Genomic DNA, 26,655 nt, shown 5'->3' on the forward strand with positions numbered 1-26,655 from the left:
CATATAGATACAATGTTGCAACCGCAATACTTTTTCATGTCAAATATCATAGCGGAGCTCTCTGCAGGGACAGAAGTAATTAAATGCCGGCTGTAGATGGGACGAAAATCGGCCGATTTTTTTTACCGTTGGTGGTAACATCGGCCTATTGAACGACCAATTTTTCATGTTTTTTTTAAAAAAAACAGCCGATTTTCGACCCATCTATGGCCTGCATAAGTCTCTGCTGCAAAACGTCAATTGCCAATAGTGGGCCAAGGCCATCCAGTGTCTAGGGTGAAGATGCCAAATTGAGAAATGAAAAAAGACAAAAACATAAAATACATATGTGTAGGTCTGCATTAAAATGAACCTGTTACTTTTAATTCTATATAAAAACACTTAACCCTATAATATCCCAGAAAAGTGATCTACCTTCACCCTTGAAGGCCAGCTAAACAATATATATGTGACTTTTCTTTGAACAAATAAAATAAATAAATAAATAAAATAAATAAATAAAATAAAATAACACCAGCACAAAGCATCAGACCATAAAGATAAAATAAAAATAAAAATAAAAAATATGTCCAAAATCCCACCGTGTAAACTGGCCCAATGTGGCCTTTTTGCTCACTTGGCAACCTGCAAGCAGTCTGAGTTTGGGTCAAGCTCATTGTTGACATGGACCTGGAGCTCATCCTTATCTGGCAATACAGATACTTCCCCTGCACTTAGAAAGGGAGAAGAAGGGAGTCTGTGACCTGGCCATGATATAAACAAATAAAATAGGGTATAGATTTTTTTTTTTTCTGAAAGGGTCGGGGGAGGTGACGAGGCGCGTCGGGGACACGTGACGTCGGACGCATCGACGTTGACCGGAGGTGCGATCGCAGCCATCTTGGAAGTGGGAACATGCGGTTAATGTTTCCCTGAACCTGTCCATGTGTGTACTTCTTGTGAGGAGGAGCGAGCTGTTACCACTGGAATTTTTATGTGAGTTACCAATAAAGAAGATTATCTTTTATAACTGTGACTGGTTTTCTGGAGGAAAGTGGAGGAAGTGGCCCTAGTCTTTGGAGAAAATCGATGTGAGGAGAAATTAACCCAGAGAGGTATTCTGCCCTGCTGTTTCTGCTATAGGGTAATTACCCATCCATATAAGAGTTGGAGAGTGATGATCTGGGCTTTTTGGCTATCACTGTTTTATATATATAGGGTGTAGTGATATACACTGGCAGTGTTTTTGTGGAGTGTTTTTCACACATTGCATTTTATATCCTATGTGAATGTGTTTTCACTCATATTGACATTCACTTATTTGTATGTGTTTAGACACTCGTTTAGAGTATACACATTTTTTATTTATTTAATATTTTGCATGCTGCACAGTGAGTGGCACGTGTGTTTTATATTATTTAAGGTATGACACTATGTCGAGTTTTTTTCTTTTTTGAGGTGTATGAACATCAGGATTTGAGGGTATTAAGAATGTTTTGGTGATGAAAGAAGAAGAAAAAGTTTAAGCTCTCACTTCTCACTTTACACTTGTGGGGATTATTTTTGTTATATTTTTGGACTTTTTGATTTTATATTTTGAATTGTTTTTGGACACGGTGGGATTTTGGACATATTTTTTATTTTTATTTTATCTTTATGGTCTGATGCTTTGTGCTGGTGTTATTTTATTTTATTTATTTATTTTATTTATTTATTTATTTTATTTGTTCAAAGAAAAGTCACATATATATTGTGAACCTGTTACTTTACCCTGCATGGTTAAAATGAAACTAGAAAGTCAGAAAACAAAAAATTTCTTGGTGGTCGAGCTTTTTGTTAGAAAAAACTTTACGGGGATTGACTAAAAGAGGAGCATGCAAAATCCGGTGCAGCTCTGCACTGAGTATGCCAGTTTTAGTAAATCTCCCCTTTTGCATGTCTCTTCTGCCAAAATCCTGGCATCTGTGAGCAGCTGAGAATGGAGTCAGGACTTGGGATGACTTAATTCCAGTGCACATTTGCAAGAGTTTCATCAACACTGGCCACCCCATAGCAGAAGAAAGAGGATGCCAAATTCTGGGGATGTACCAGGGGCGGACTGACAACTCATGAGGCCCCCGGCAATAGGGGATTATGGGACCCCTGTGTCCTTGCCCAAACTCAAAAAAGACTATGAAAAATGTACCAGGGGCATCTCATGGGGCCCCCTACTGACCCCGGGCCCTCGGGCAGTGCCCGAGTTTCCAAATGGTCAGTCCGCCCCTGAGATGTACTTAAGAGTATGGCGGTGGAAACAACAGAGCAGCAAGTGTACATGTGGACCTACCAGAATTGGAGGAGAGCAGACTAGGAAGGTAGGTGTAAAACAATAAACAATGCAAAATGGTAGTGGGAATGATTTAAGTGTTACTAAACCCAGGACCCTGCATTCACTATATCTGGTCTCCCACAGTACACAGAACATGGAAATGCAATTATTTTAGTAAATATAAACTGCTAAGTACCTTTTCTCATCAGCAGTTAGAGCAGCCATGTAACTTCTATCAGTGTCCAGCAGAGCACTGGTTAAAGCTTGTAGGAGGAGTTTTCATTCTCCCTTGATTGTCCTATGAGGCTGCAGGACCCCTGACTGGACCCCTTTGTCTGGACAGTGCCAATTGGCCCTGTGCTGATCACATGTACTCTCAAAAGAAAATAAACTCTCTAGTAATACACACCAAACTGATCAAGTGCAGTTTGCCACCAAGGCTTTGTTCTATTAGGAAATGCACTGGGGACAGTAGAAGAAGGGGAGGATCCGGGAAGAAAGGATCAAACATCCTTTTTACACAATATTATTATTATACAGGATTTATATAGCGCCATCAGTTTGCTCAGCGCTTTACAATATAACGGGAGACAATACAGTAACAATACAGTTCAATACAAGAGGGATAGCAGGGCCCTGCTCCTTGGAGCTTACAATCTAGGACAATAAGGAGGATTAACCCATTAGGTTCCGCATTGAGTATAACAAGCATGTTTTACTGCATATACAGACTGATTTTACTGTTGTGGGTTCAGTAACACTTTAAGTTTACAGGTACTTTGTTGCTTTGTATAGCATTAGGTCCATTAGTGCTTGGCACCCAGAGCCTCAGGAATGGCAAAAAATGTATCAGGAAATTGGGCCCCCAACAACACCCTACTATATGTCTTTTGGCATCCAATCAGCCGTCAAACACAATACAGATTGATCTATCATTGGCCCATCCCTCATCTAGAAAGGAAGTCTACACCCCCTTTTGAGTACTGAAAAGCCACCTTGAGCACAAGTATTTCTGCGGCTCCTGAAAACTAATGATTGTCTATTTCTATCCTGACTGGGCTCTTTTTATATCATTATTACTACAACGCCCCTGTTTAGGTTTAGGACAGAAACTGATATATTTAAATATGCTTTTATATCGCCACAAAGAGGAAATATGTCTACAAGCAGATGGCATAAATTGATACTTCACACCATCCACCCACAGCAGGAGCACCTAACCATAACGTTCCATCACTCTTCCACTTCCTGATCATCACACCACTTTCAACAACTTTCAGTGAATTTATTTAAAACCACACTGTCACTAGATAAAACAAAATACTTGATTATCTGCACCCTGTTAGAGTTGTTTGATACTTACTTTTCTGTTAGCTATAGAGTCAAATCTTGTCTGTGAGTGCCACTGGTATCCAACGCCTCCAGTTGGTCTCCTGCTGGGCACTGTGGTTCTTCCCACCAGCTACTATGTCCCAAAGTAGGTACTGCCTGCCCAAGGCCCAGGGGCAACACTAGTACAAGGCACCCGGGGAATGGGCCCTGCATCTTTTACTGAGTGTCCTAGGACCCTACACTGCAATGGCCTGACTTTTTTCTTTTTATTTATGTGCTTCAGCAGTTGCCTGTTTTGTCCCCATCTATTGGCACATCCATTGCCTGTCAGACCTGCAGCACAAGCTGAGGAGCACTTCCTTCAGCTCTGTTCTGCAGGTCTGACAGGCGGCGGACAGGGACAGAAGCTGACAGCTGCCCAAGAGCACCATTTAAAGAGAACAAATGCAGGAGGTTGTGGTGTTTAGACTCACCAACAAATGCAAAGTAACATCAAGGTGAATATATTACAGGGAGGGGGAGATTTGTGCTGGAGGAACTTTTGTTTAGGGAATAAATTTGTCTGATCCCTGAGCTCTGTGAGTTACTTATTTTTGTAGGTACATGGACTCTGGCATACACTCAGCGGCCACTTTATTAGGTACATCTGTTCAATTGCTTGGTAACACAAACTGCTAATCCGCCAATCACATGGCAGCAACTCAATACATTTAGGCATGTAGACGTGGTGAGGATGACTTGCTGATGTTCAAACAGAGCATCAGAATGGGGAAGAAAGGGGATTTAAGTGACTTTGAACATGGCATGGTTGTTGGTGCCATACGGGCTGGTCTGAGTATTTAAAAACTGCTGATCTACTGGGATTTTCTACTGTTGAATTGTTGGTCGAGGGGGTGCACTGGACACCTTAGCTGCCATTTTGCTTCATGGGTGTCCAGTGCACTCCTGTACCTTTAAGCCGAGCATCAGAATGGGGAAGAAAGTGGATTTAAGTGATTTTAAACATGGCATCGTTGTTGGTGCCAGATGGGCTGGTCTGAGTATTTAACAAACTGCTGATCTACTGGGATTTTTACGCACAACCATCTCTAGGGTTTACAGAGAATGGTCCGAAAAAAGAAAATATCCAGTGAACAGCAGTTGTGTGGATGAAAATGCCTTGTTGATGTCAGAGGTCAGAGGAGAATGGACAACCTGGTTGCTGCGACATTCAGATGGTAGGGTCAGAATTTGGCGTAAACAACATGAAAGCATGGCACCATTCTGCCTTGTATCAACAGTTCAGGCTGGTGGTGGTGGTGTAATGGTGTGGGGGATATTTTCTTGGCACTAGGATTTTCTCTGACTCCCTGTTGTAACTCTATGATAGGAAGTGAAGACAATTCTCTCCAATAAAAATGACAGGTGCTGCTGAAGGCTCCACCAGGTCCTCTTGAATGACAAACTGCTAGGAGTGCCAACAAGGACAGAGCTCAAAACATCAAGTAGGGAAAGGAAGTCCTAAAGTGGCACGTCACAGCAAAACCCTGTAAGGAAGTGTATGACAGTCTTAGCCCAGGCTCCAACCAGGCCACGCCCTCCAATGCATTTCACTCCTCCGGAGCTTAACCGCTTGCCTACCGGCCACTTATAGCCCCTTCGTGCCCACGCCAATTTTCAGCTTTCAGCGCTGTCGCACTTTGAATGACAATTGTGCAGTCATACAACACTGTACCCATATGAAATGTTTAGCATTTTTTTCACACAAATAGAGCTTTCTTTTGGTGGTATTTAATCGGTGCTGGGTGTTTTATTTTTTACGCTATAAACAAAAAAAGAGCAAAAAATTTGGAAAAAAAAGTTTCTATTATAAAATTTTACAAACAGATCATTTTTCTCCTTCACTGATGTGCTGATGAGGCTGCACTGATAGGTAGCACTGATGGGCACTGATGAGGTGGCATGGGTAGGCAGCACTGATGGGCACTGATAGGATGCACTGATAGGTGGCACAGATGAGCTGGCACTGATGATGCTGCACTGATGGGCGGCACTGATGGGCAGCACTGATGGGTAGCACTGCAGGGCACAGGTGGGTGGCACTGATGGGCACAGGTGGGTGGTACTGCAGGACACAGTTGGGTGGCACTGATGGGTGCAGGTGGGCGGCACTGATGGGTACAGGTGGGCAGCACTGTTGGGCACAGGTGGGCGACACTGCTGGGCACTGATCATCATTGCCCTGATGATCAGTGCCCATCACGTCTCTGACAATTGCCAGTTATCGGCAGTACTTTCCACACGCTGTGAGCACACACTGGGTGTGTTCTGGAATGACGTCCATGGACATCGTCCCAGAACCAGACAACCGCGCTGTAGCCGTCCTTCTGCTATAACATGGTAGGGAACTGGTTAATCAGCTTGAACATGCAAATAGCAAAAATATAAACCTACATGAGCTTTCCCCTTCTCCCCTTCCATCCAAAACTAGAATATAAAAGTGGCTATACTGGTTACCGTTGACTCGTTTTTATCGTTGGTTCAATGTAGGCACCTATTTTACTGTGTTACTTTAAGCAGCACTAGAAGGCTCATATCAGAACAGGGTTAGTGGGTCATGTGTTTGCAATCAGACCCTGTTATACAATGACGGATTTTGCAGAGTATCTGTTTACAGGCTTCCTGAATTGTCTATTTATTTGCCTGTGGGTTTTCTACCTTTGAAATAAATTAAAATAAAATCGCATCCTGCCAGGCTTCCAGAAAAGTGACTGTGCTGTTATCTTGGGGAAGAAAAAAAAAGCGAAAGAGCGAGGGGACGGGGGTCATGTGACTGGACTACATTAGTCATGCAGACTAGAATCACAGCAAGTACACAGCTATTAAGCCCATTTCCTTTTCCTGTTTGGCTCAGTCAATAGTGCAGTGTCTTGTTCTGCTGCTCCCGCTGAGCTCACAACACCAGCCAGGACTGTAACTTGGCCCCGGGTTACCTGAGCAGGTCCAGGCTGTCCGTTCTCCATTTCAGCCTGAAGGGTTAACGCTGACAGATGTTTTCATTTAAAATAAATGACTATTCCCAGTACAGCCTTGGCCAATGTGGGCTTAAACATCTCCAAACCTAAATAAATGCTTAGCCCTGTGAACATACTTTCTAGGGCCCCCACTGAGGCTGCAACCGCTGATGGCTCAGAATTCAATCCTGCTAGACTTTAGATCAAAAAATAAATTTTCCTTTTGGTGGTGATATTTTATTTGTCATACAAGCCAACCATCCTTGATTTCCAAGGCCAACCAAAGTAATAGTGATTTGTCACTGGATATGTCCCAAAATGTAATCACCAATCCCCTGAATCATGGAATATGAATCCAACTCAACCCATTTGTTGGGCTTAATTAAAGTGTATTTTTATATTAATTTTGGATAATCTGAACAAGTGTTAAAAACACTATTACGTTTTTTTTTTGCTGTTTCCCGACCAGGAAGATTAAAGGAGAAGTAGGACCAAAGCTGTATTCTGTGGGTCACAGGAGTACACTTAGTTCTGCACTCCTGTGACCTACAGAGCCTACAGAGGGCTAAAATATGCTGCCAGCTGACATTATTATTATTATTATTATACAGGATTTATATAGAGCCAACAGTTTGCTCAGCGCTTTACAATATAAAGGGAGACAATACAACACTGATCCAGTTCAATACAGGGTTAGGAGGGCCCTGCTCCTTGGAGCTTACAATCTAAGAGGCATCACTGAGCCAGGTCCAGGGTCTGGAGAGATTCTGACTCTAATGTTGAGATCCACACAGATGCCTAGAACAGCAGCTGGCTCAGCCTCTCAGTGATGGATAGCCAATTTCCACAGCCACCTCCACAGGCCAGCACTCCAGTGAGCACTGGAGGGGCAGAGCAGAGAGCTGGTGACTGACAGTCTCTGGCACTCTGGTCACTGAAGACAGAGAACTGAGCAATCATCGGTCTTTGATTTCTCAGTTCTTGGTCTAGAGACAGCAGAGGGCAAATGCAGCATTGGAAAAAGTAAGTATGTAAATTTGTTCTTTTCAATCCCAAACTTCTCTTTTAATCCTCATTATTACTCCTGAATCTATTGTCACCAGGACAAAAAGTGATAGAAAATCAATACATTTACCGTTTCTGAAATTGGGGTGGTAAAGGTGGATTCAAAGCTTGGTGGTAGCCCTAACAGTATTGAATGACTGAAAAGAAGGAAAGGGCCACACACCGAAGATGTTACAGTGTTTAATTTATTTTTTTTCATCTGGTAACACATTTGCCGTCTGCCATCCACCTGCTTCAATGCGTTTCACCTAAAATGGCTTAGTTATTTGATTAATGATTAAGCCCTTTTGGATTAATCAATGATTATTAAGTAATTATTTGACTAAAAGAGAAGTATGGCCTGAAAAAACATTATACTCACCTAGGTGGGTGTAGCATTGATCCGATGCTGCATCTATCCCCCACCGGCTCTGCGCTGAAAACTGAGCGATCAAACACTGCTGATCACTCAATTTGCCCCTTGGCTCTGAGCAGAGAGCTAGGACTGTCTCTACAGTGCAGGACTGTAAAGGGGATGGAAGGGGCTGGCTCAGGGTCTTGGTAGAGCGCTGAGAGGCTGAGCCAGGTTTCTGGGTGGATTCCTACCATATGGTCGGGATCTTTTCAGAGCCTGGACTGGCTCTGTGACACCAGTTGACAGCGGGCTTCAGTCCGCTGTCGGCTTAAAATGGGCCACAGGAGTGCAGAACTAACTGCACTTTGTGGATATGTACTACCAGAATAAAAAAAAATTGTTAACCACTCTGACACCATTGGTGTGCAACCCTTTCCTTCTTCATAGTTTTATTGCTACAGAGCGAAGATGTTTCCCACACAGCATGCAAACATGCAGCCTTAGTGAGATGCATGTGGGCGCCATTAATATTAATGTTACCCCAAACGTATCCTGCAAATGCAATGCATTTGCAGCCAGCAAACCACAATATACCGTGATGCTTGCACTACTTTTCCACTATACCTATATAACTGCACAAACTGAGGAAAAATATTCATATGACAACTGATCTGGTGATAACTGTCTAAGAGAAGGTTTTTGTAACTTTAGAAATATTTTTATTCTCACTCTCTGTTGTAATTACCATTTACAATCATTACATGTATTTATATGCATTTAGAAATATCCAATAAACACATGTATATCATTTGCAGTGTAAATGAGGCCTTAGAACCTCAGTCATGTCTTTCCTTATACTATTTCTGTCTACCTGGTTCAGTGACCTCTGTTCCCTGAATTTCTTGTCTTGGTGTCACAGAGATTACAGTTGAAGGAAATGTTCACAGTGGAACACAGACAGCAATGAAAACATGCCAATGGTTCTATCCATTGTACATACACATTTTGCATGCTTGGTACTGCATCAATGCAAGATCTAAAATAACAGGTTTGGATAAAGTTGCCTTTAAGAGAGGAATATGTAAAAGTTTTATACAAAATGTCTTCGATAAATTGGAACTAAAGTGTTAAGCAGTTCTTTTGCACCTGGTCAGTGGTTCATGCCTTCCATGGGGTACCTCCAACAAGGGCAGGGGGTTTATGAAGTGCATTATAAGTCTAAAACCTTAACTTAAAGTCCACATAGGCAATGTTTCTGGTTAAAAAAAGAGTTGTTTAGCATTCATACACAATTAGGGACTATGAATTATACAACAAATATTCCTACATGCATGGAACCATGAGATTATCTAAACCAACGTTTCTGAACTAGGGTGCTGCGACACCATGGGGTACAGTCTTGGTTCCCCAAGGGTGTGCTCTGCCTGGATCAGCGTCATGAATTTCCATGGTGTGGGTGGACCAGACATGATGGGGATCTTTGATGTAATGGGGGTCTCTGATGTGAAGGGGGACTCTGATGTGATGGGTGAACCGATGTGAAGGGGGGCTTTTGATGTGAAGTTAATTTCAACACAGGGGTTTTGTGCAATGCTCAGGTTTCACATTGATTAGTAGCATTTACATTTTTTACATTTTAGACTGGGGTGCCCAAAGATTTTGTATACTTTTAAAGGATGCCATGACTTTAAAAAAAAGGCTGATCTAAACAGGTCGAGTACCATTGGCTATAAGATAGTATTTTCAGGAACTAGCTTAGATACACCAATAGGCTGCACGGGGTTCTTGGAAATTATGCAGAATTTTTAGCAACAATGCGCTGTCAGGTGAAATTGTATTAAGGCATATAAGGTTTGCATTAGCAATAACAAAAGGCTAGCGCTAGGGGCCGTTATAGGTGTGGGTTCTACCTAACTACAGAACTATTTTTATAGGCAGGTATAACATCATGGCAAATCTAATCCTAAATTCTTCTTCCCCATCCCTATTGCTACTTTCTACCCAAACGTAAATTAGCTGAAGATGTGACTGCAGTATGAACACATTGATGTAACACCCTAGCTGCCCCCCTGGGATTAGCTGAAGCCTTTAGAATGCCAGTAAGTGTCCCCCACATGTTCCCAGAGATTACAGACATTACCCATGATATCTGAGTAGACCACTAGTGCAGTGACCCACAATCTTTCATGGTTAAGGTATAGTAGTCCACAACTTTCTCCGTAGCCTACCATCCTTCAAGTTCACTATGTTACAGTGGGGAAAATAATTATTTGATCTCCTGCAGATTTTGTATGTTTGCCCACTTACAAAAAAAATGAAGGGTCTATAATTTGTATCATAGGCGTATTTTAAATGATAGAGACAGAAGATCAACCAAAAAACTAAAAAAAATATGATAAAAATGTTATAAATTGAGTTGCAGTTCAATGAGTAAAATAAGTATTTGATCCCCTACCAACCAACAATAATCCTGGCTCCCACAGACAGACACAGATGTGCTCATGTGGTACACAGATTAGTCCTGTCAATTTAAGAAGGTGCTCCTAATGACAGCTCTTTATTTGTATAAAAGACACTTGTCCACAGAATCTCTTTCAAACCTCACGTTGCCATGGGCAAGACCAAGGAGCCATCAAAGGACATCAGGGACAAGATTGTAGACCTGCACAAGGCTGGAATGGGCTACAAGACCATCTGTAGAAGCTTGATGAGAAGAAGAAAACTGTTGGAACAATTATTTGCAAATGGAAGAAATACAAAATAACCATCAATCGTCCTCGGTCTGGAGCTCCATGCCAGATGTCACCTCATGGGGAAAGGATAATCATGAGAAGAGTGAGGGATCAGCCCAGAACTACACGGGAGAAGCTTGTAAATGATCTCAAGGCAGTTGGGACCACAGTCACCAAACAAACCATTGGTAACACAATACGCTGCCATGGATTGAAATCCTGCAGCGCCCAAAAGTTCCCCTTCCTCAAGTAGGCACATGTACAGGTCTGCCTGAAGTTTGCCAATGAACATCTAAATGATTCAGAGAAGGATTGAGAGAAAGTACTGTGGTCAAATGAGACCAAAATTTGGCATTTTCTCTACTTGCCGTGTTTGGAGGAAGGAAAATGTTGACTATGTCCCTAAGAACTCCATCCCTACAGTCAAGCACGGGGGTGGAAACATTATGCTTTAGGGCTGTTTCTCTGCTAAAGGTACAGGCTGACTTTGCTAGATGGTGGTCCAATGAACGGGGCCATGTATTGTAAAATTTTGGATGAGAGTCTTCTTCCCTCAGCCGGAACACTGAAGATGGGTCGTGGATGGGTCTTCCAGCATAACAATGACCCAAAACATACTGCCAAGGCAACAAAGGAGTGGCTCAAGAAAAAGCACATTAAGGTCATGGAGTGGCCTAGCCAGTTTCCAAACCTTAATCCTATGGAAAATGTATGGAGCGAGCTGAAACTTCGAGTTGCCAGCTGACAGCCAAGAAACCTTAAGGAATTAGAGAAGATTTGTAAAGAAGAGTGGACCAAATTCCCTTCTGAGATGTGTGCAAACCTGCAACTACAAGAAACGTTTTACCTCTGTGATTGCCAACAAGGGTTTCTCCACCAAGTACTAAGTCATGCTTTTGTTTGAGGATTAAATACCTATTTTACTCACTGAACTGATACTCAATTTATAACATTTGTATCATTTTTTTCTGGATTTGTGGTTGATATTCTGTCTCTATCATTTAAAATACACCTATGATAAAAATGATAGACCCTTCATTTTTTTGTAAGTGGGCAAACTTACAAAATCTGCAGGGAATCAAGTAATTATTTTCCCCACTGTATTTGATAAAGGGACACTTCATCCAAAGTGTTATTTTTATTAAAGGTGGGACTTGGTGGACTGAGTAAGGTCTGGCTTCCTATATGTCTTGGATACTTGAACTGTAATATCATCCAAAATAATCTGCAGTTCTGTTCCTGTCCATCCAAAAGATCTGGGCGTTCCCTGCATTCCCTATAATATAAAAATCCAACAGGGAGAGCAGGAACATCTCATAATGATCATAGCAGGTGTGCAGACCTGGGAACTCAGAGCAAAGATCTCACCAGTTGAGTCCCCAAGATGTATAAACTGTCATCTGGTTTGGCTCCAGCATTCTCTAACATCCATAATATCAGTTTGAAATGGATTGACCCTTTAACTAATAAACTGGTATTCTTGAAATTGGCTCCTTTTTTTGGATTATGTTTTGGCATTTAGGTACAAGCAATATCTGCAAGACTGGATCATGATCCCCTACTGGCCTTTGGTACCATAAATTAATTCCAGAATATCATTCCAGGACTAGCATGGGCCAAGATAAATTGTTGTATACACTTTATAAAGAAACGTATATCCTGTATGTAAGTACTATATAAACAATAAAATTCATGATGATGCTGTGAAAAGCACTTTGGCCTTGCAACATTCTGGTTCTGGCTTCTTTTTTGCATGGGTTTCCCCCCAGATATCTAACAATTTCACCATGTACTTAAGTGATGTGTGAGAGAGTATGCATTAGCTTATATGACTGTGGTATGGGCATAAGATTGTAACATCCTTCAAGGACAGAAAACCCTGTGGAAAGTTGGCAATAAGACCTTCAATACATGCTAATTCTGTATAAGCTAGTAACATAAAGTCAAACTTTACGATCACTTTAGAACTAGTGTAGAATAGATGTTCCCAACTCTGGCAGCACAGTGGCTAAATGGTTAGCACTTCTGCCTGGCAGTACTAGGGTTGTTGGTTCAAGTCCCAGCCATGGCACCACCTGCCTGGAGTTTGCATGTTCTCCCTTTGCCTGCATGGGTTTCCTCCCACACTCCAAAGACATGCTAGTATGTTAATTGGCTCCTGTCTAAATTGGCCCTAGAATGTGTATGTATGAATGTGAGTTAGGGACCTTAGATTGTACACCCCTTGAGGGTTAGGGACGGATGTGAATGTACAATATATATATGTGTAAAGTGCTGCATAAATTGATGGTGCTATGTAAGTACCTGAAATAAATAAATAACTCTGACAAATACCTGCTAGGCCATTGCCCAAAACATAAATAAAAGGATAGCAAACCAAAGTTTGAAGTTAAAGTGGCCATTGCAGCCTTATATTAACACATTAAATAACACAACACTCCTGAAAACAGAAGCACACCAAGCTTACTGGTCTTTGAAGGCATCCAACACATCCCATCATTTACTGCGGAACCTTTAATCATAATAGTCCCCGAGCCACAACACACCAGCTTGGAGACAAAACTCATTATCTGTAGTGACTTCCATTTTCCATATTCCTAGTAAACCATCACTAGCAGGAATGCACCAGAGGACACCATACCACCAATGGGTCCCGAACTATTCTATTAGCCTAAATGTTTACTAAAGACTAAAGACCAACAACCACCAGGCTGCAATTACATCCACTGGACCACTGAACCAAAGAAACAAACATAGGGAAGGTGGGTGGGGAGTTTCCTCTCTGTCCGCTGAACTCCACTCCATGCCTATGGCTCTCCACCCCTTCCTAAGTTGCTGAGACTTTTGCTAATCATAATGCCACCCCCAGTCAGGTAGGCTTCTGCAACTTTTAAAACCTTTTCTAGTTTTAACCCCCTTTAATGCTTGTCACCCCTCTTGACATAGTCACGTCTGGCCTTTGCTTAATTTTTTTTTTCGGGCTGCCCTGTATGTCACTAGCATTAACAAAGCTTGCCCTGTCATATAATTTTAATATTTGTTGATCCTGCCAGTAAATCCCTTATTTTTCCATTTTATTTAACAGACCAAGCAGTCCAGCAAAAAAAATTATTTACAGTTGGGGCAAACCATACCACAATCATAACACTGCTGGAGATGCATACTGTCAGCTTTTTCATATACTGTAGCTCTTACCTCTTTTTTCCAAAAAATAAAAACTGTGTAACTGATTAAAAGATGTTAGCTGGAGTTAAGTTTTATTTGTTAGTCTCTTACCTAAAAGATCATTAAAAACTACCTGTTTCTCTAAGACTACTCTCTCCACAAGGGGAAACTCTGCTCTGTGATTTCAGAGTTTCATAGTTGGTGACCTTGAATAAAGAAACCAGTCCATCTAGTTCAACCTGTGTAGCTGTGTGTATGTGTGAATGTGTCTATGTCAATACCTTTCCCATATCCCTGTATATTGCATTCACTTAGATGCCCATTTAGGAGGTTATTTTTAAATTATCAGCACTACCTGCTGACACCACTTGTTCCACATTGTTACCACTCACTGTAGGACAAACAGCATTGCCCCCCATTACAGGAAATGTAAAAAAATCATGGATTTCCTGGCAGCAACCTTGTTACAGGAGGGGCCTGGTTGCTGTATCTCACAGTACCTTAGAGGAGCTGGGCTTTTCGGTTCCTTTTGTATTACGATCTTAAAGTCTAACTCTATTTTTCTTTCACTTTGCATAACTCATTTGGGTAAAGCTGGCCCTTACAAAATTTCTTCTTTACTAAATGCTGAAGCTGCCATCAGCACTGTATAAACTGAATGTAGCATCAGCTACATATAGTGTGCACTGCTGTGCAGCAAAACAGGAACTTCCTGCCTACTGCCAAAACAAAATCGAGTCAGGCTGAGTGCTTCTCAGCCATTCACAGAAAGCCTTGTAATTCTATCAGTGAATACAAGGCTTCCTCTGAATGGTTGAGGTGGAGATCAGGACATCATCCATCTACTTCTCCACCTCAGCGATTCACAGAAAGCTTTGTATTTTTATCAATGAATAGAAGGCTTCCTCTAAATGGCTGAGCTGGAGATCAGGATGTCATCCACCCAGCTCTCCAACTCAGCCAATCTGAGGAAGCCTTTTTATTTGAAGTATACTGTATGTAGTTGATGCTACATATAGTTTATACAGATGCAGCACTACCCTCTCGAGGGATGCTGGATTTGTTATGGATTCCTCTAAGCTCTGCATGGCCAGGCAACACACATTTTCCATGCTTGCACATTCAGAGTCAGTAAACAGTCCTTGAGCTGGGTTTTAGTTGTTTTTATTAAGGGGGTAACAACTTGGATGGGGTCTAGGGGTATATTGGATGTCCAAGGAACCAAAACTACTTTGCAACAATACTGTACAAAAATGTGGATCAAAAATAGCAACTGCCTCTGTTAAAGAGCACTGAAGTCCCCTTGGTGTACCTCCTCAGACCCCAAATTAATTCTTCCCCTTGACCTGGCTGCACTGGGGGTATCCCTGGTCAAGAGATTCCAAGATCTGTCAATTAAGTAGTCCCGGATGAGAACTAGTTGGGTCTTGCACCTGACCGCCCTCTCCCTTTATCTGGCCCAGGGGGTGTAGGAGTACTCACACTGTCCTCCTGTCAGCATGGTAAGCTGCCAGCTGCTTTTAGGCTTTTCGCTGGACTGGCTCCTTCCCTGATGCTCAGGATGTCCTTCCTGAGAGAACTTTGGCAGTGAAGATCCTCTTTTCCAGCATCCTGCCAGTAGGTAGGCTCCCCTTCCTCCTCCCCCCAGACTCCACGCTCCAGCTTTCTCTCAATCCATCTTCCACCTGACTCCCCTGTAGCTCAGGCTCTGCCACATTTGAGGATTGCCCTGGTCACCATGCCCGGCCTCCTGCCTGGGGATTGGTCAAGGTCCCTCAAACATGCAGATCTGGACCTCCTCTCCTCCTCCGCCCCTCTTTCAGACAATTCTGGAAGGGTGGAAGGGCTCCAGAAGCCCTGACCTGTAGAGCCCCCCAACCTGTCCTGAGGTGAACAAACTACCTCACTCCCAGGCTGACTCACTCATCCCAGGCTGCTACCCAGCCTCTAACTAACAAAAATCCTATCTAACTTACCTAGAGTGTGTTACACAGAGTTGACAGAGGCAGCAGCAGTTAGTCAAAGAAAGAGGTCAATTGGCCAGCTTGGCCCAAACAAACTAGAAAAGACTGAGTTAGGTTTTTATGCTTGTCCTGTGACTCTTGAAGGACTCTATTGTTAGATTGCATCATATACTGTACGTTCCTTTTTTTGTTAATAGTTCTACTTTAAATAAAAATGAGTAAATTAAAGAAGGATTGTTGCATTAATTTCTGCAGTGTCTGTGTACCCATAGTTGGGTGAACCTGGAAAAGTCCCAGCTATTGAAGTTAGATAAAAACCGTCGTCCACTCCAAACTCATCCAATTACAGAGATGAAAGGGCGCGTTTTTAACACTCAGTTCTGATTACATTCCGCTCTGCAGAGAGAAGAGGAGAAGCACACCCTTTGCTTACAATGCAACATTTTGTTTTAAAGCAAAAAGCAGTTGGGGGGGATATCAGTTTCGGTGTCATGTCACTGTTCCCTTCCTGTTGTACTGGGTGGACTCCACAGAGCCTGCCAGAATCTTGAGCCAAGCGCATGTATTATCACGGCTATGTTCTATAAACAGTCCCGTCTCACACGCCACACAAAAATTAAACACAGGGGAAACAAATTACTGACTATTTCAGCAGATTGTTTAAAGAGGAATGACCCTTAATGACTCTGCACTTTAAAATGTGATTTCCAACATGTACATAAAGAGGAAAAAAAAAAGTATGAAGCTGACTTTTAACTCTTACTCTGGGACTTCCATTGCGGAAGGAAAGAAAGACATTAACTGATCTGTAAGTAAATATACTGTTCTTTTGTCTGAAGGGAACAGTTAATACCTTCCAAGCAGCTTTTGTAAATCCCATTCTCTGCACATTTTCGTCTTTTTTTTTTTTGCTGGCTGTTTAAAAATATGTGTTGTGTTTGCTAGTACAGACACACCTTTGTGACCCTTCGTATGCACATTGTTGGGGTTTCTGGCTGACAGATTGACTTTTTTTTTTCCCACAAAGAAGGTTAAAACAAGCCAGTTCTTACAAGTAGGCCATCATGTATCTTAGCAATGTTCTCCTGCTGAATAGAAAGGCTGCATTCTCTTGAAATGCCTCCAGTCCACAAAGCAACTACATACACCAAGGGCTAATAAACAAAAAAATGTATAGTGGGAACTAAAGTATACCTAAGTCAAAGAACAAAAAATGTAATGTATTCCTCCCCCCGCTGGATGTTGCTAACAATCCACGGTCTCCCTTTTGGGTGGCTCTATAGGTGATAAGTGACTCACCAAGGGCCACAAGGAAAGGAGACCAATAGCGTGATACCGTTTTTAAGGAATTAATTTTATTTCAGTACAGTATAGCATAGGTAAAGGAATCAGAAAATGCCACTGACCATGAGGTGAATTAGAAGATGGCCGCCGGGACCTCCATGGTGCCAGCGGCAGAAAGATAGTGACGCTGTAGCTCCTTTCCTGACGCGTTTCGTGCTAATCGCACATCATCAAAGGGGATAAGCTTCCTGGCCTGACCTGATCTTTAGGAGCCACCAGTGGATCCAGTAGAGAGATTTATCTCTAAATGCGCAGTTACACTGTACATCTGGTGAGTGCACAGCCTTACCCTTCTCACTATCACCGCATGGAAGAAGCACTTTGAAGGAGAGGGATTGTCACTAAGACTGTTTATTTTGCACTGCATGTTACTCTGCTTGTGACATAATGTCTGTGATCACATTAGTCACCTGATTTATAATCACTATATATTGATATCTTGGATGTTTTGCATAATAATATCTGTGATATAGCGCCGCATCTTTCATATTTCATGTTTTTGCAAGGTTTTTGGTATCCTTTTTGATGCTGTGGCTGCTTTATTTGTCCATAGCGCTCACAACTTCCTTTAAAAAATGTAATATATTGCAACTTACCAGTACTTTGTAGGGATGACCTTGGGTTTGGTCCAAACCAGGTACAGTCCAAACTGGGAAGGTAACTGTCATTACCAGGCCAATGACTGGCAGGTGGAGGATTCCTTGCCCAGCAGTTGGACGCATAAAAAGGAGCAGGTATGCTGTTGACATTATTACCCCAATATGGTCACATGGCCATATTAGATCAATGATAATGACCTAGTTTGGCCCTCCTTGAGTTGGAAACTAAAGTGATTCTAAAGGCTTAATTAAAAAAAAAGAAATCATGTCTATACTTACCTGCTGTGTGCAGTAATTTTGCACAGAGCAGCCCGGATCCTCCAGTTCTCAGGTCCCCCACCAGCGCTCCTGGTCCCCCTATCCTGTCGGGTACCCCCATAGCAAGCAGCTTGCTATGGGGGCACCCGAGCAGTGCACTTCCCAGCCGCTGCCCCGAGTGTCCATTCACACATGCAGCCATGGCTCGACCCCACCCCCTCTTTCTTCTCATTTGCTCACTCGCTTTGATGGACCATTGACCATTGAGCCATTGGCTCCTTCTACTGTCTCAGCCAATGAGGAGAGGGAGTTCCGGGATAGCCGAGACTTCAGTGCGCATCACTGGATCGAGAGGGGGCTTAGGTGAGTATTAGGGGGTGCTGGGGGGGGACAATGCTGCACAGAGAAGCTTTTTTTACCTTCATGCATAGAATGCGTAAAGGTAAAAAAAACCTTGAGCCTTTACAGCCTCTTTAACCAATTGCCGTCCGGCCGCTGTATATAAACGGCAGGACGGTGGCACTCCAGGGCCGGGTCGCCGTTCATAAACAGCACCCGCCATTATGGACTGTGCATGCTCCCTGGGAGCGTGCAGCACAGCGATCCGGTTCCTGCTGTATCCGGAGGACACAGTGGAACACCTATCATCGTACGGGACCTCTGTGCGAGGTCCCGATCATGTGATCACTGATTGGCCAATCAGTGATCACATGCAGAGTAGTAAGCAAGATGTCACTTCTGACATCGTTGCTTACTACGTGTAAAATCTGTGAATGATTACAGGGGTCACATTGTACAAGGCTATTCACAACAGCCTTGTACTATGTGACAAGCTGTGACCAATCACAGCTCACACAGTAGTTCTCAATGGCTGCAAGAATGCAGCCAGAGAGAAGGAGAAATGATTGCTTTTACAGCCTGTATGGGTGTAAAAGCAATCAGTGTAAAAAAAAAAAAAAAAATCTTCATCACCCCCCACAAGTAGTACAGTGTCCCCATGGTGACACTGTACTGCTAGGGTGACAGTATGTAGAAAAAAAAACATAAATAATAATATAAAAAAAATTTGTTTAAGTTATAATTTTTGGTATAAACTAATTTGGGTTATTTTTTTTTACTAAAAAGATAACTGAATAAATTTTGGCCAAGATTTATGATGAAATATTATTTATTTGCAAAATTCTATAAAAAACACTTTTTTCAAAATTTTTGGACTTTTTCATTTATATAGCAAAAAACATAAAAATCCCAGAGGTGAATAAATACCACCTCTTCTGAAAATATGTATATGTTCCAGATCTGTAGATAATAAATAATCCCACATTCAGAATCCCCCCCCATCCCCTCAACTCTAGGAACCCAGTTCTTAGTACCCAAGCAACTTATCACAGAGCCTTAATGCCATCTTGCAGGGGAAGTGCGTTACTCTATTCAGGTACTGACTTACATACAGTCAGTAATTGCAGAGAATTATGGAAGCTATATCAATTACGGCAGTGGGGAAAGCACAGTGAAGATAGAAACTCTTAATACATAAAAATAAACCCTTAAAGTGTTACTAAACCCAGGACCCTGCATTCACTATATCTGGTCTCCCCGGACCCTGCATTCACTATATCTGGTCTCCCCGGACCCTGCATTCACTATATCTGGTCTCCCAGGACCCTGCAGTCACTATATCTGGTCTCCCAGGACCCTGCAGTCACTATATCTGGTCTCCCCGGACCCTGCATTCACTATATCTGGTCTCCCTGGACCCTGCATTCACTATATCTGGTCTCCCCGGACCCTGCAGTCACTATATCTGGTCTCCCAGGACCCTGCATTCACTATATCTGGTCTCCCCGGACCCTGCATTCACTATATCTGGTCTCCCCGGACCCTGCATTCACTATATCTGGTCTCCCAGGACCCTGCATTCACTATATCTGGTCTCCCAGGACCCTGCAGTCACTATATCTGGTCTCCCCGGACCCTGCATTCACTATATCTGGTCTCCCCGGACCCTGCATTCACTATATCTGGTCTCCCCGGACCCTGCAGCCACTATATCTTGTCTCCCTGGACCTTGCATTCACTATATCTGGTCTCCCCGGACCCTGCATTCACTATATCTGGTCTCCCAGGACCCTGCAGTCACTATATCTGGTCTCCCCAGACTCTGCAGTCACTATATCTGGTCTCCCCGGACCCTGCATTCATTACATCCGCTCTCCCCGGACCCTGCATTCACTATATCTGGTCTCCCAGGACCCTGCATTCACTATATCTGGTCTCCCCGAACCCTGCATTCACTATATCTGGTCTTTCACAGTACACACAACATGGAAATGAAATTGTTTTAGTAACTATAAACTGCTAAATACCTTTTCTCATCAGCAGTATATAGCAGTCTTGTGACTTCTATCAGTGTCCAGCTAAGCACTAGTTAATCTTGTAGGTGGAGTTTTCACTCTCTTCTGACTGTCCTATGAGGATGCATGACCCCTGACCCTCTGTCCGGGCGTAATTGGCCCTGTGCTGAGCATATTAACTCTCCCAGAAGAAAAAGAAAATATCTCTAGCAATACACACCACACTGAGCAGGTGCAACCTGCCCCCAAGGCTCTGTTCTATCAGAAGATGGATTGGGAACAGTAGAAGAAGAGGAGGGTCAGAGAAGGCAAGATCAAGCAGCCTTTTTACACAATGCGGAGGAGTATAATAAGCATGCTTTACTGCATATACAGATTGATTTTACTGTTGTGGTTTTAGTTACACTTTAATATTTTAATACTTTAATATTTGAACCATGAACTCCTTATTATTAAGCCCCAAAAATCTAACCTGTTGGCCCACACACCTCTACTCTGCTCTTTCCCAAACCCTAGAACTTAACCTAACACCTCAAACCAACCATTAGCATTTAAACCACCTCTCAACAACTAATTGTACCCCGTAACACATGCAAATTAACCCTTAATACTTAAAACTTTAACTAATAATAAACCCCCTAAACTTTAACCCTTTTAACGCTAACACTAGTCTTAAAGTGTTACTAAACCCACAACAGTAAAATCAGTCTGTATATGCAGTAAAGCATTCTTGTTATACTCACTGTGGAACCTAAGGGGTTAATCCTCTGCATTGGGTAAAAAGGCTGTTTGATCCTGTCTTCTCTACTACTCCTCTTGTTCAAATGCCCACATCTTATCTCCTGATAAGACAGACTGAACCGTAGCCATTCTGTACATGCTCGGTTTGGTGTGTATTGCTAGAGAGGTTTGTTTGGTTTTTTTTTGGGAGAGTGCATGTAATCAGCACAGGGCCAATCAACAGAATGAAAACTCCCCCTACAAGCTTTAAGCAGTGCTTTCTGGACACTGATAGAAGTCGCAAGACTGCTGATGAGAAAGGGTATTTATCAGTTTATATTTACTAAAATAATAGCACTTGCCTGTTGTGTGTACTGTGGGAGAGCAGATATAGTGAATGCCGGGTCCGGGGAGACCAGATATAGTGAATGCAGGGTCCGGGAAGACCAGATATAGTGAATGCAGGGCCCTGGGAGACCAGATATAGTGAATGCAGGGTCCTGGGAGACCAGATATAGTGAATGCAGGGTCCGGGGAGACCAGATATAGTGAATGCAGGGTCCGGGGAGACCAGATATAGTGAATGTAGGGTCCAGGGAGACCAGATATAGTGACTGCAGGGTCTGGGGAGACCAGATATAGCGAATGCAGGGTCTGGGGAGACCAGATATAGTGAATGCAGGGTCCGGGGAGACCAGATATAGTGAATGCAGGGTCCTGGGAGACCAGATATAGTGAATGCAGGGTCCGGGGAGACCAAATATAGTGAATGTAGGGTCCTGGGAGACCGGATATAGTGAATGCAGGGTCCGGGGAGACCAAATATAGTGAATGTAGGGTCCTGGGAGACCGGATATAGTGAATGCAGGGTCTGGGGAGACCAGATATAGTGAATGCAGGGCCCGGGGAGACCAGATATAGTGAATGCAGGGTCCGGGGAGACCGGATATAGTGAATGCAGGGTCTGGGGAGACCAGATATAGCGAATGCAGGGTCTGGGGAGACCAGATATAGCGAATGCAGGGTCCTGGGAGACCAGATATAGTGAATGCAGGGTCCTGGGAGACCAGATATAGTGAATGCAGGGTCCTGGGAGACCAGATATAGTGAATGCAGGGTCCTGGGTTTAGCAACACTTTAACCTATCACCCAACATTCATTTAAGGATTAGCACCAAAAACACGTTCTCCTGTACCAAGATCAATGAAATATCAGCCAATTCTTCTCAGTGAACCCTGGATTGATGGGGTAGTATTTTTACCAATAATCTTGATATTCCTGTGAAAAAAAACTTGCCTTTTGCATCAACATCTCTTAGATTGTAAGCTCCAAGGATCAGGGCCCTCCTAACCCTCTTGTATTGAACTGTATTGTTCTGTATTGTCTCCCGTTATTATTATTATACAGTATTTATATAGCACCAACAGTTTGCTCAGCGCTTTACATAATAATGGGAGACAGTACATGAGACAGTACAGTAACAATACAATTCAATACACGAGGGGTTCGAGGGCCCTGCTCCTTGGAGCTTACAATCTAGGAGGGAGAGGAGAGTGGTACAAGAGGAAATAGCTGTGGGGGATGGAGTGGTAGGAAGAGTGGAGAAGATCGGCAAGGGTAGGCTGTTATATTGTAAAGCGCTGAGCAAACTGTTGGCGCTATATAAATCCTGTATAATAATAATAATAATAACATAGAGCAATATGAATGTACATGTTCCTAGTCTTCACAAATAAATGTATCAATCCTGAAAACATCTCAAGCCCACTGGGCATACGGTGGATAGTTGCCATATGGCGTGATCCAAGTTTCCAAGTTTACTGCTTGAAATGCTAAAACAAGTACCTGCTTTCAGGCCCAGGGCTGTAAAAATAAGGTTTGCACTAAAAGGTTAGAGGTCACTTGGGAGATTTTGAATAGTTCTTTGAGACCTATATTATGGTCAAAAGCTAGCCTTTTATATATATATATATATATATATATATATATATATATGTGTGTGTGTGTGTGTGTGTATTTTTTTACCATAGAACTTTACACTGTCAATTTTTTTGGTATTCTATTAAAAAATCTAACTTTTAGCCCAGTCTGAGCTGTGATGCAAGTCGCATGACACTGATAATCCGGCATAGACTGGTTTTACATACATTAAAGGACTGGCAGGCCAGTTAAAACAGCAGAGTGTGTTTTTAATTATATTCGTGTCTGGAACTGCATCAAAACAAGGCCTGATGGAAAAGTTGTGTTCGAGAAGCCAAAAGTCAGTGATATTATCCATCAGTCCTCTCGTGGGGTCAGAGAGCACTTCTGCAAGAGGAAAATCAAAAACAGATTGAGCTTTTAGGCAGTTTCCATAGTAAACTTGTATCTCACTTTATGTTTGGCTCTCTGCGTACCTTTGGAGAAGTTTGAAAAGACAAATCTTTTTTTTTTTTTTTTTTCATTTGGTTTATGCAGATCAGAAATATGCACACAAATTTACTGTCATTCAGACCACCTACAGAAAAGGAGCATGGAAAAATTATGAGAGCAGAAGCTAAAGTTTTGAGAAATGATTTGGGATTAAGTCTATAAATTACAGCCACCAAATGACGTCCATCTTGGTTTTCAATGTCTGGCTCTCCCTTTCGGAGGTCTGGAGTGATGTTTAGAAATGCAAAAGAAATACGGTCACACTAAAGTTACTTGTGTCCATTATATTGAATTTAATGTTATTTTCCCTGGCATTTGTTTTTGAAAATCACATTTGAGAACTACCATTTTAGATTTGCTTGGCTAAGCACTTCAGTTAAAAGAAAAATGTACCTAATTTCAATCATTGGAGTTTAAACCACTGAGTATAATATTTAAAGTGTTACTAAACCCACAACAATAAAATCAGTCTGTGTATACAGTAAAACATGCTTGTTATACTCACTGTGGAGCCTAAGGGGTTATCCCTCTGCATTGTATAAAAAGTATGTTTAATCCTGTCTTTTCTGATCCTCCTCTTCTTCTACTGTCCCCAATCCATCTGCTGACAGAACAGAGCCTTGGGGGCAAGTTGCACAAGCTCAGTTTCGTGTGTATTGCTAGAGAGATTTTTTTTCTTGGGAGAGTGCATGTGATCAGCGCAGGGCCAATCAGCCTCATAGGACAATCACGGGATAATGAAAAAATGAAAATTTCTCCTACAAACTTTAACCAGTGCTCTGCTGGACACTGATAGAGGTCACAACACTGCTCTAACTGCTGATGAGAAAAGATATTTAGCAGTTTATATTTACTATAATAATTACATTTCTATGTTCTGTATACTGTGGGAGACCAGATATAGTGAATGTAGGATTCTGGGTTTAGTAACACCTTAAATAATATTCACGCTTAGTTCCGCTGATCTCATTCTGACCATCTGTGGCCTAATCTCACCTGTTCCTTCATGTACTTTCACCAGTTGGCGTATTCAGTGGGACACGGAGCAATGGAAGCCAATCAAAACTTAACCTTGTTCTGATTGATTGGTATTAAATTTGAACATCATCTGGTTCTTTAGGACTTCAAGCAGTAAGAAACAAGAGAATAGGTATTCAAAGCCCTGACACGTTCCCCCTGAATCCAGCAGCCTTAAACACAAGCTTCTTGTGCTTTAAAGTGACCCTGTAACTTTGCCAATTCAGGGCAAAGTACCAGGCTTTGCATGAATCCCAGGGCACCCTTGCCACTCCTTTTTCTGTGTCCAGTACTGCAAAATACCTGGTGTTTCCAGGTAAAGTAGAGGAGATGACCTCCTATCCTGAAGAAGTGCTCAGGTCTAGCAGCCAATCGCTAGGCCTGAACACTGTCACATGACAGAGAGGAAGGGCACCACTACTCCAAATGAGATCCAACATTTGCCCAAATCAGTTTTTCTGTGGCAGCAATGATGGAGGAAGGAATAGTTGGAGAGCACTGGAGAGGCGATATAAACACATTTTCACTTTACTGAATGGGTAAGATGAGAGGGTCACACTAAAGGAGAACCCCCTTGTTTGTTTGTTTTTTACTCACTAGGTAACAATAAATATAGTTACATGCCCAATGAATCCAGAGTCCTGCATGGCCATCTTCCTTACTTACGTCATTGGGAACCAGCAGTCTCTTTCTAGTTCTTGCAGCCAGCCCTCTGATGATTACCAGAACATTCCTCTAGCTGCTGTGTGGAAGCCAATGCCTTCTGGGGTATGTGATGGGTATATCCCAGAAGACATCGCAAGCAGTGTTCATGCCATTCATGCCTAGGTTAGAGTGGAGGTGGAGGAAAGATAATGAATGAAAAAAAAAGTAAATAAAAACAAAAAAGGTAAAGGTTGGCTATTAAATTGTGGAGGGCGTAGGGATACAATGGTGAAAAATGATTTTCGGTGTGAAGGTCCACTTCACACCAAAACGTTTTGTGAATTGAAATTAACTGATTGAATATGTTTCTTTATTTAGTATGGTTCCCAATTCCACTGCAAAGAGTGAGATCAAAACCCCGCAGATAAATACAGTGCTATGTAGAGGGGGCCACTTTCTGTTGCTAGAAGCAAAAGCCTAGGTCTTATTGACATAGAACTAAAGGCAGAACTTTTTGCTTTTCATTTCAAATAAGGTAAGGTAGAGTTATAACCCCTTTCAATTTCTCTTTGCCATCTGTGTCCCATTGGGATGAATACCCTTTGTGCTTCGTGTCCCAAAGCCAAAACAGGCTCCCTCTGTAAAGTGAGGGAATTCCTGGTTATTACCAAGGTAAACAGAACTAGTGTCCCTATTGAAAGATTTTCCTGTTCTGATGGCAAATCAAAATTTTGGATTTTCTGTCAATTTCACTCTTGGTGGTAATGATAAACAGGTCAAACAGAAAAGATGGAATCTCCCTAATGGGACACAGACAGCTATAAAAACCTGTCTCAATCCTTCTCCACTCTATCCAAAACCAGAAAAAAAAGTTATGCCTTTAGTTATTCTTTAAATTCAGCCAGCACTTGGAATGTAGTATACTGTGAGTTTTTTAAATATTTTCAAGGATCCTTTGCAGTCAGGTTGAGTTGACCAATTTAGCTGTATACATCGTCCTGTCTCAGATCTTCATTTCTCTGATGTAATCCTATGTGTATAGGTAATAGTAAAGGTGATACAACAGGACAGATCAATTTCTTCCACATTATAGGTGGTGCACAGAGAGAGATTGCATCAGGGCTGTGCTTAATTAGACTGCAGACCAATTTTGAGAACATCTAGCATGTAGAATTGTGATCTCAGGATTAGGTGTCCCCAGAACACTAGGTTACTGGCAGCATGATCCATAGCAGTGAGGTCTTGACTAGAGTGTACCCCCAGGAAAACAGCCTAAGGCCGCTTTCACACGGGTGTTCCATATGTAGGTTTTTCATCTGTCCATTTACAGATGAAAAACGGACACCCATGTATTTCTATGGACTAGTGGATGTAAACAGATGAACAGATGATGTCACCGGTGCATGCGCACTGCGCTCTGGAGAGATGGAGAGA

At 42.3% G+C, this 26,655-nt stretch overlaps 1 long non-coding RNA gene across 1 annotated transcript in view; it reads left to right on the plus strand.

Annotated features, from left to right (window-relative positions):
• The first annotated feature begins 1,000 nt into the window (after nt 1-1,000).
• LOC149461802 (uncharacterized) overlaps nt 1,001-26,655 on the plus strand; it is a 30,264-nt gene continuing 4,609 nt past the window's right edge. Inside the window, exon 1 of the long non-coding RNA XR_016312780.1 lies at nt 1,001-1,123. This is a non-coding gene — a long non-coding RNA (uncharacterized LOC149461802). The remainder of the gene's footprint in view (nt 1,124-26,655) is intronic.

This window comes from Staurois parvus, unplaced genomic scaffold (assembly GCF_062004578.1).
Source record: "Staurois parvus isolate SC_StPar_1 unplaced genomic scaffold, SC_StPar_1.0 ptg000192l, whole genome shotgun sequence".
NCBI lineage: Eukaryota > Metazoa > Chordata > Amphibia > Anura > Ranidae > Staurois > Staurois parvus.